Raw genomic sequence first — 9,626 nt, forward strand, 5'->3', positions numbered from 1 at the left:
AAAATAGCCCGCTAAAACAAGGGGGAAAGTATTCCCTCACCCTATCTAACAACAGCACAAGAGAAGATGCCAAGCAACAGTAGCTCCAGAGGCCATAAAGAGGCAAATATCGTCGGAAACCAGGAGAAACAAGTGGTCGAGATGGCGGTCGCATGAGGCGACAAAGTGCAGACCACACCAGACTGAGAGAGACCGGTAAATCGCACGGAGGGTGGATGGAGGAAGTTCCTCTCCAGGGAACTAAGTGAGCTCAGGGAAGCGGTAAAGACCGACATTCAAGCTACGGTCAAGGTGGCGATCGCGGAGACCGCGGCCACCATGCATGTGGTCTTGGACAAGGCAGAGAGGCAACTGGAGGCCCAGGGGAGCACCATCAAAGAACTAGAAAAAGCCTAAAACGGATCAAACAGACCGGATCGATGCCCTAGAGACGGAAATAGCGAGGTTGGTCGCGTTGCAGGGAAGTCTGAAAGAGTAATCAGAGGACAAGAAAACTGGTCACAGCCTGCTGGAAGGGATCGAAGGCAGGGATCCCATGGACTATGGCCCAGATGTTGGAAAGGGACAACTTCCTCAACCTGCCAGAAATAGAGCCCACTGGTCGCTCCAGCCGAAACCCAAGGCTGGAGAGTAGCCAAGGTTGATAATCGCCAAAATGCACCGTTACCAGGATAGGGAAAGAATCCTGCTCAAGGCCTGACAAACAAGGACCTGAAACTGGGAAGGGCACAAGATCCGGATATATCAGGACATTGGGGAAGACCTGGCCAAGCACCGGGCGGATTTCAACAGGTCGAAGGTGGCCCTGTACAAGAGAAAAGTGTGGTTTGGGATGCTGCACCCGGCTAAACTCTGGGTCATACTCAAGGGCAGGGACCTCTGCGGGTGTGGACAAATTTGTCCAAGAAAACAGGCTGGGAAATCAGCAGCAAAGACAGCGGTAAAAAAGATCACCCGAAGGGACTGAATTGACCTGAGAGACACTTTGAGCGTGACTGCACTACCTCTCTCTGAATACGGGAACCAAAACATAGGAAGGAAAGGATGAGGGCAGCGGAGCACAGAAGAATATGAGGAGGATAGCAGGAGGGGAAACCATATAGTAGGCACATAACTGACCCCAGGAGGGAGCCACCACACTAGCGGGAAAGCTACTGTCAGATTGTATGGGGGGGGGGGGGGAACCGCGGCACATCTCCCGCAGAGGGAAGAGCGCCTGGTAATGGGGGCGATGCACAACACCAATGCAGGGGCAGCTAAGGGGGGTAAACAGGGAAAGGAGAGTAGAGAGGGGTGACAATAATAGGAGTGGGGGGGAAGACAAGGGGATAAGAATCAGGGAAAACATACGGACGAGGATAGTATGGGCTTTAGGCTAGCTACAACAGACCACACGTGACTTTGAACACAATGGCACTGCAAGCAGCCACCTTGGAGGGTCCCTAAACAAAGGGAAACCCCGGAATGCAGGGGCACATCCATAAGGTAAGCCTGGTTGGTCCCGCAGGAATAGGAGGATGGGGACAGACAGAAACCTGCCGTCAGAATAGTCACCTGGAACATCAGGGGACTCAATGGCCCAGTGAAAAGATCCAGAGTCTTTGCCCACCTGAAAAGTATGAAAGCTTGACATAGTCTTCCTCCAAGAGACGCACCTGGGGAAGAAGGACCGACTGAGGATAAGGAAGTGGTGGATGGGACAAACTTACTATTCCTGCTACAGTGCGAGAGCAAGGGGGTAGCCATACTGTTAAATAAGAGGCAGATGTTTACCGCGATGAAGATGGTTACGGATCCAGGGGGATGGTATGTCATGGTCAGAGGTTCCCTGGACAGGGCCAACGTGTAAGTGCCCAACTGGGATGACACTGAATTTATAAAGAAGACCATGGTGGAAATCCCCGACAGCGACACACATACCGACTCATCATGGAGGGGTACTTTAACTATTACAGGACCCACGGACAGACAGGTCGAACCCCAAAACAGGGAGAACCTCTAATACGGCAAAGGAACTTGGCACATTCATGGAGCAGATGGGGGCAGTAGACCCCTGGAAATTCACCCACCCACGAGAGGAGTTCTTCTCCTTCTCCCAGGTACATTATGTATACACCCGGATTGACTTCTTTGTAGTAGGGAAATCGATGCTTCCTGAGTGTCAATCGCGAATCCGGCACTACTTCTCATTAGAATCAATTGTGTTCCACGTGGCGCCAGTGCTAGCCCCTTAACAGTAGCGGAATCGGTCCAGGTATGGCGCCAGATTTTCTGTCGTGAAAGTCCACAAATTCTGTATTGGCGTCAACACTTGGTTGCAGAAACGGTGAATCCTGCCCATCATATTTGAAAGACACGCATTTAATACTACGAATCAAAAGTTTGATGAATCAATTCAGTCCTACACAGATTTAAATATCCTTGCAAAAAAATGTGCGCCTGGCACCCTTAACAACGAGCTTGTCAGGGATCGTGTTGTGTGTGGGGTCCATAGTGGTCTTGTCCACAAGCAACGTCTTTGTGAGAAAGATCTAACATTGCCATCAGCCTCAACAGTCAGAAAAAAGCAGCAAGGCGATAAGGCGGAAAACAGAAGTTTTTGCAGTGAAAGAACATGTCCTGCGCCGACTGTTGTGGCGATCACACACACAACGGAATGTTTGGCATTTGGTAAACACGGTACTATTATAAGGTCCGGAAAGGAGTCCACACCAAGCTGAACAGGTTGAATCAAAAGGTTTAATGCAAAAGAACAAGAGTATAGAGAAGTTACTTATTACAGGAGCCAGCTCCTAGTTCATGGCCCTCCAGTATTATACAGGATTATAGTGTCCCATGACCTGCTTAACCCCAGGTTATGACCGGTACCATTTTGCGCCATGCTGCAGATCTAAACCACAGCAACCTTCCTATGCCTCCAGACACATTGCAGTTGGTTACTCCTCCAAGATTTGGAGCACGAACAAGATAAACAAATTGGAGCTCAATCAGACCAACCAAATCACTGAGCCTCCAACAAGACTCTACTGTGAGTGTCAACACCATCACAGAGAAGGGTGAGATTTTCACCACCTTAGAAATTGCTTGCAGCAACGCAAAACTAAAAATAAAGTTTGACACTGGAGCAATGTATTGCCCCGGCAAATGCTGCAGGAACTAGACCCATATATAGCACCAGACCCCAAACCCAGGTGGCGTGTGGTGGAGAAACCATCCGCATGGAAGCTGTGGCCACCCTCCATCGCACACAGGGCAGCTTCAAGTTTCATATTGTCGAGCAGAAGGTAAAGCCATTGTTAGGTCTTTGGGACAGCATCACACTGGGGCTAATCCACCTTGGTCCAGATGTACAACCTCTGCAACACCAGGCCCCAGAATTGATAGAACATCCTATTCAACTGCAACATCATTGGTAAGCTACCTGAAATATACAAAATGAGGCTAGATGACTCGATATCACCAAAAGTCTGTGCTCAGACAGGCGGTGTGGTGGTGCAGTGGTTAGCACTATTGCCTCACGGCGCTGAGGACCCAGATTCGATCCCGGCCCTGGGTCACTGGGAGTTTGCACATTGTCCCCGTGCCTGCATGGGTCTCACCCCCCACAATCCAAAGATGTGCAGCGTAGGTGGATTGGCCACGTTAAATTGCCCCTTAATTGGAAAGAAAAAGAATTGGGTATTCTAAATGTATTTAAAAAATAACACTGCTCAGAACAGTAACCTTAGCCATGAAGCAGTAGGTAGTCGATGAGCTGCATCAGATTACAACACTGGTCTCCCATAGACGAGGCCACAGAGTGGGTTTCAACAATGATAGCTGTAGTAAAGAAAGATGGCAGAGTCAGAATTTGCATCAACCCAGTTCACCTAAACAAGGCACTACTCAGACCTCATCACTCTTATGAAGACGGTTGAACAGGTTATAGCTGACATCCACAATGCCATGTTTTCAGCATCAGTGCAAAATGTGAGTTTTGGCAAATCCTGCTGGATGAAGAATACGCGAAACTCACTACATTCATGTCTCCAGTAGGCAGATATCATTTTCTTCGTTTGCCCTATGGAATCTCCACTGGCTGAGATGTCTTCCAATGGTTCTTGGGACAATTATTTGAAGGCCAACCCTATGAAATCCTGGTCTGGGGTCGTACAATGCAAGAACACGATGCACATCTTTGTCTCGTCCTCGACAGAATCAGAGCAATACAGCTGATACTCAACCTCACTTAATACAGTTTCAGAGTCAACCAGGTTCCCTGCGTGGATCACCTACTAACAGCTAATATTGTGAAGCCAGATCCAGACAAGACCAGGGCCATACGACATGTCCATCCCTGTGGACATTCATGCTTTACAGTGTTTCCTTGATATGATAAAATATCTTCCAATGTACGTTCCTTGCTACAGTGAGGTCACTGGACCTCTATTCCCTCCACCAGGATGTCGAATGGTGTTGGCAGGAGTACCCTGCCAGTGCTACAATACTTTGACATTTGAGCACCCGGACTCCTATCAGCAGATGCTTCCCAGCACAGACTTGAATGGCCAATCCACCTAACCTGCACATCTTTGGACTGTGGGAGGAAACTGGAGCACCCAGAGGATAAGGGGGGAACCTACAAACTCCACACAGAGGAAGGAAGAAATTGAACCCGGGTCCCTGGCGCCGTGAGGCAGCAGTGCGAAAATCTGTGCTACTGTGACGACTCGATAGACAGAACTTTATCGTGTCTGCTTCCACCACCTCCCCTGGCCGCATGTTCCAGGCATTCACCACCTTCTGTGTGCCTCACACATCTCTAAACTTTCCCCCTCGCACCTTAAAACTATAACCTTAGTAATTGACTTTTCCACCTGGGAAAAAGTGTCTGACTATCCACTCTGTCCATGCCATTCATAATTTTGCAAATCTCTATAAGGTCATTCCTCAACCTCCGCTATTCCAGAGAAAACAGAGTTTATCCAATCTTTCCTCAGCTTATACCCTCCAGACCAGGCATCATCCTGGTAAACCTCTTCTGTACCCTCTCCAAAGCCTCCACATCCTTCTGGTCGTGTGGCAACCAGAATTGTATGCAATATTGCAAATGTGGCCTAACTAAGATTCTGTACAGCTGCAGCATGTCTTGCCAATTTTTATACTCGGTGCCCTGACCGATGAAGGCGAGCATGCTGTAGGCCTTCTGTTATGGACCAGGGTTTAGAGAGCCCCAAAGTGTATCATAGAGTTCACCTGACCCACAACTTTGAATAGATTGTGGTTATGGGGAGCATACGGCCCTGCTCTGCAGGTGTGATGAACAAATATCTACAGTACTTTGAAATTAAAACACTGTTTATTTATGAAACCAGTTAACACTTTATAAACCCACAGTAAACATCTTAACAACTATCAACACCAATACATTCCCCAAAGAATACAGTACTCTCTAAGTAACTCTTAATCTTTCCTTGCAACATTCATAAGACAAAAAGAACCCTCTTTACAGAAAGACATCAGGTTTAACTTCACTACTGAGAATAGTTACCACTTTGAAATCACCAAATGAACATTCATAAGCTTGCAGAGAGTCATACACGTTTAGCTGTGATTGCAGCTTTTCCAAATCTAAAAACTAAATTAAACACACCCTGTAGCTGCAAGCCCAAAGTGAAAGTAAAAGCAGACAGACAGCCCAGCTCCTCCCACACTCTGACATCACTGATAAACACCCATTTCTTAAAGGTACATCCACTGCAGATATTTTTATAAACACACATTTCTTAAAGGTACTCTCACATGACACCTCCCCCCCCCAAAAAAAAATAAACCATCAACTTCAAGGTGGTTTCATGTTTCACCTTTTCACTTTCCTTTAAGAAATATGGACAATGAATATCTGTTTTTTTTTTAACAAAACAAAACACGCAAACATCTAATAATAACATAGTCCATTTTTGGTTCTTCCTCCAACTGGAATCCTTCTCGATTGACAGTCTCTTTGAACAAGAAGGTCTTTGCACGATCCATCCATTTCTCTACGTCTCGGCATTTCTCTTCAAAGTCAGATACTTTAGTTCAATCTGATCACAGAGTCCCTTGTAATTCTCCAACGCAGGAGCATTGGTTATCACAGCTTTCAGGCAGTCAATTGCCTGTTGAAACTCCACTGTCCACTGAAATTTTCGACGTTTCTTCAGCAAGTCCATCAGTGGAACAACCACGCTGCAAAAATTTGACACAAATGTTCGATCAAATCCACTCATGTCAAGAAATCGCATTATTTCTCATTGTCTCGAGGGTATGGGAAACTCCTCAATAACTTTTGTTTTCACATCCCGTGTGATCATTTGACCCTGTCCGATCGTATGGCCAAGGAAAGTGACTTGGCCTTTTCCAATTTCACTTTTGGCTAGGTTTACCCCCAAACCCGCCTCCTGAAGTCGATCAAATAACTCCCATCAAATGCTTTAAATGTTCTTTCCATGTCTGGCTGAAAATTACCAGATCATCAATGTCTGCCGCACAATTGAGTAATCCTGAAACAACTTTGTTAGTTAACCGTTGAAATGTGGCTGGGGCGTTTTCCATGCCAAATGGCATAACTTTGAATTGGTATATACCATCTGGAGTCACAAAAGCTAAGATCTCCTTCGCCCTTTCGGGTAAAGGTACCTGCCAGTAACCTTTAAGTAATTCCAGTTTGGAAATAAAAACTGATTGTCCCAGTTTCTCAATGCAATCCTCCAACCGTGGGATAGGATAAGAGTCCGTTCCTGTAACTGCATTAACCTTTCTATAGTCCACACACAACCATTGGGTACCGTCTGGTTTAGGCACCATCACTATGGGTGAGCTCCATTGGCTGCAACCCATTTCAATTATGCCATTTTTTTTTTTAATAAACATTTTATTGAGGTTTTTTTTGCCATTGCAATATAAACAATGTACATGAAAATTATGAAAATATAAACAAAGTGCAAATACCACCTCCCTCCCCAACAGGTCCCACCATTAATTAACCCCCTAATCTACACTAACCTACCCACCCCCCCACCACCCGACGATTAATTCTCCGAATGGTTGCCACCTCCGGGCGAACCCTAACAGTGACCCTCTCAAGACGAACTTAATTTTCTCCAGACAGAGAAAGCTAGCCATGTCCAATAGCCAGGTCTCCGAGTACGGGGACCTTGAGTCCCTCCATCCTAGTACTATCCGCCTCCGGGCTACCAGGGAAGCAAAGACCAGAACCTCTGCCTCTTTCTCCTCCTGGATTCCCGGATCCTGCGACACCCTGAATATCGGCGCCTCTGGACTCAATGCCACCCTTGTTTTTAATAACTTGGCCATGACGTCAGCAAACCCCTGCCAAAATCTCCTCTGCTTTGGACATACCCAGATCAAGTGGATATGGTTCGCTGGTCCTCCTGCACATTTTGCGCACCTATCTGCCATCCCAAAGAATCTGCTCATCTGGGCCACTGTCATGTGAGCCCGGTGAACGACCTTGAATTGAATCAGGCTGAGTCTGGCACAAGTTGCTGTCACATTTACTCTACTCAACGCGTCTGCCCAAAGTCCCTCCTCTATCTCTCCCCAGCTCCTCCTCCCACTTTTGCTTCAGCTCCTCAGTCTGCTTCTCCTCTGATCCCATAAGTTCCTTATAAATGTCAGAAACGCTCCCCTCACCTATCCATCCTCTGGAAACTACTCTGTCCTGAATTCCCCTTAGCGGCAGGATTTGTATGGTTGGTACCTGTCTACGCAGAAAGTCCCGCACCTGCAGATATCGAAATTTGTTTCCCCCCCCGCCAATGCAAACTTCTCCACCAGCGCCGTCATATTCGGAAAGCTTCCCTCTATAAACAAGTCCCCCATCCTCTCAATCCCTGCTCTCCGCCATATTCGCAACCCCCCCCCGTCCATCCTCCCCGGGGCAAATCGGTGATTTTCGCAGATTGGGCTCAGACCGATGCTCCCACATATCTCCTCCATTGCTCCCATGACTCTGAAGGCCGCCACCACCACGGGGCTGGTGGAGTAATGCGCCGGCGGGAACGGCAGAGGCGCAGAATTATGCCATTTTTAAGCATACTTTCAATCTCTTTGTTAACCTGTGCCAATTTTAAAGGGTTAAGTCGATATGGATGTTGTTTGATTGGAACAGCATTTCCCACATCTACTTCATGTATAGCCATTTTAGTGCTTCCCAACTTATCTCTACAAACGTGCCCATGTGATATCAACAACTTTCAGGTCAGTCCGTTTTTCCTCTGGAAGGTAACTCAACAATTTATCCCAATTTTTAAGAACATCCTCATTTGCCAATTTAATTTGAGGTATGTCGAATTCAAAATCATCTGGATTTGGTTTGTCACTTTGAGTTAGAATCATTAAAACCTCCTCCTTTTTCTCTCCTTCCCTTTCAAAATACCTTTTCAGCATATTCACATGACACACTCGGTGAGGTTTCCTTCTATCCGGCGTTCTTACCACATAATTCACCTCACTTAATTTCCTTTCAATCTGATAAGGTCCACAAAATCTTGCTCTTCTATATAAGTAATATTCCATGCAGGCTGCACTTGTATTTGAATTTTTAAAAAATCTAGGTGCAATACTGGTAAATCTGCACTGCATCCTATTCAAGGCTAATATATCGTTGCGTAGGTGTGGTTCCCAGATCTGAATGTACTCCAGCTGGGGTCTAACCAGAGATTTGCACTGCTCAATCATAATTTTCATCCCTTTATATTCCAGTTTTATTGAGATAAAGGCAAACTTCCTATTCATCTTTTTTGAATATTTTATTAAGGCATTTATATAAACAATAAACACAACGAATAAGTGCAGAAGCAAAATTGTACAACATAATTAACCAGCACCCACACACTCCCTATCCTTTCCCATCTGCTGACACCCCAATCCTCCTTAAAGAAGTCAATAAACGGCTTCCCCTTTCGTGTGAACCTATCAACTGACCCTCTCAAGACGCACTTGACCTTCTCCAAACTCAGGAATTCCACCAGGTCACTCACCCACACCCCCGCTTTCAGCGGCTCTGAGTCCCTCCACCCAAGCAAAATCTGTCTCTGGGCTAACAGGGAGGCAAAGGCCAAGACATCAGCCTCCCTCGCCACCTGGACTCTCGGGTCTTCCGACATCCCAAATATCGCTACCTCTGGATTCGGGGCCACCTTTACCCCCAACACCTTGGACATTACGTCCGCAAACCCCTGCCAGAACCCCTTCAGTTTCGGACATGCCCAGAACATGTGGCCATGGTTCACAGATCTCTCGGCGCACCTTGCCACCATCATATGCACCCTGTGAACTACTTTATACTGAGACTTGCACACGACAAGGATGCTTTCACCGGCTGCAGGGCCTCTTCCCACATCCTGGCCTCCACTTGACCCCGTAGTTCTCCTCCCACTTCTGTTTAACATCTCCTATCGGGGCTCCCTCCCAGTCCATCAGCTCCTTATAAACCTCCAACACCATCCCCTCCCTCGACAGCACCTTATCTTGCAACCCCAAAGGCCACACCTGCCTCCTCACAAAATCCCAGACCTGTAAGTACCTGAACCCATTCCCACTGGGCAGCTCATAACCCTCCTCCAGGTCCTCTAAGCTTGCAG

The sequence above is a fragment of the Scyliorhinus torazame genome, chromosome 10 (genome assembly GCF_047496885.1).
Source record: "Scyliorhinus torazame isolate Kashiwa2021f chromosome 10, sScyTor2.1, whole genome shotgun sequence".
Lineage (NCBI taxonomy): Eukaryota > Metazoa > Chordata > Chondrichthyes > Carcharhiniformes > Scyliorhinidae > Scyliorhinus > Scyliorhinus torazame.